We start from the raw sequence: 1,571 nt of genomic DNA, 5'->3' as shown, positions 1-1,571 counted from the left end.
CCCGGCTATTTTTTGGTTGCAGCCATCATTGTTGTTTTGGCGGGTCCGGGCTGGGGATTCGAACCCACCACCTTAGGTGTATGTGGCTGGCGCCTTAGCTGGTTGAACTATAGGCGCCGAGCCTCTTCAAGGCTTCTTAAAAGGTCCTGGTGGGATGGACCCTAAATTGCCCAAAGCAGGACTGATAAAGAATCCTTTTTGGATTAACTGTCTTTCTTTCCCTATTTTAGTCTCTTCAGACCATGACTCCTTTTCCCTAAAAGCACTTCTCCAAATAAACTAGCTACCTGCAAATCCAGGGTTGTTTTCTGAGAGAACCCAGGCTAGGATAAGATTTGAAGAAGAAAATTAGAACATACAGATAAAAGAAAAAAAGACACTAAGATCGCTCACAATATTACCCTCTCTAGAAAGCTCTTCTATTCAGATTTGGGCCTGTATTCTTCTTTATAAAATGCACACAGGCTGGGGCCAGTGGCTCACGCCTGTAATCCCAGCACCATAGGAGGCTGGAGGCACATTGCTTGAGATCAGGAGTTCAAGACCAGTCTGAACAAGAGCAAGACCCTGTCTTTACTAAAAAGACAGTGTGGCGGCGCCTCTTGTCCCAGCTACTCGGGAAGCTGACGCATGACGATTGCCTAAGCCCAAGAATTTGAGGTTGCTATGAGCTATGATGAGGCCATAGCACTCTATATCCCAGGCTGACAGAGTGACATTATGTCTCAAAAGAAATAAATAAATAGTAAGAAAGAAAGAAAAGAAAAAATTGACTACACACACTTTTTTTTTCTCAAAGATGCATTAGGAATCATACTGTGGATATACTTATGTATCCTGACTTTTTTCACTTATTATATCAAGAAATTCTTTTCGGTGGCACCTGTAGGTCAGTGGGTAGGGTGCTGGTCACATAAAAACAACAATGATAACTGCAACAGCAACAATAAAATAGCTGGGCGTTGTGGCAGGCACCTGTAGTCCCAGCTAGTTGGGAGAGTAAGGCAAGAAAATTGCTTAAACCCAAGAGTTGGAGGTGCTGTGAGCTGTGATGCCACAGTACTCTACCCAGGGCGACATACTGAGACTGCCTCAAAGAAAAGAAAGAAATTCTTTTTATGTGATTAAATTTTCTTCTCTAATGTAGTATTTATTTTTATTTATTTATTTATTTGCAGTTTTTGGCCAGGGCTGGGTTTGAAGCGACCACCGGTATATGGGACCGCCCCTCTAATGTAATATTTAATAGCTGCCCAGTAGTTCATTTATTCATTTGGTATGTATTGAGAAGCTATTGATACTATGTCCTAGGCACTGTTCTGAGTGCTGAAAATATAGCAATGGACAAAATAGATCAGGCCTCTTACAGAGCTGGCATTCTAGTTACGATCTTTCTTACTTTTTATTTTTATTTATTTATTTATTTTTAGAGACAGAGTCTTACTTTATTGCCCTCAGTAGAGTGCTTTGGTGTCACAGCTCACAGCAACCTCCAACTCCTGAGCTTAAGGGCCTCAGGCTCCCGAGGAGCTGAGACCACAGGCGCCTACCACAATGTCCAGCTGTTTTTT

The sequence above is a fragment of the Otolemur garnettii genome, unplaced genomic scaffold, assembly GCF_000181295.1.
Source record: "Otolemur garnettii isolate 467f Iridium unplaced genomic scaffold, OtoGar3 scaffold00038, whole genome shotgun sequence".
NCBI classification, from domain to species: domain Eukaryota; kingdom Metazoa; phylum Chordata; class Mammalia; order Primates; family Galagidae; genus Otolemur; species Otolemur garnettii.
Note: the sequence above shows the minus strand (reverse complement) of the source record.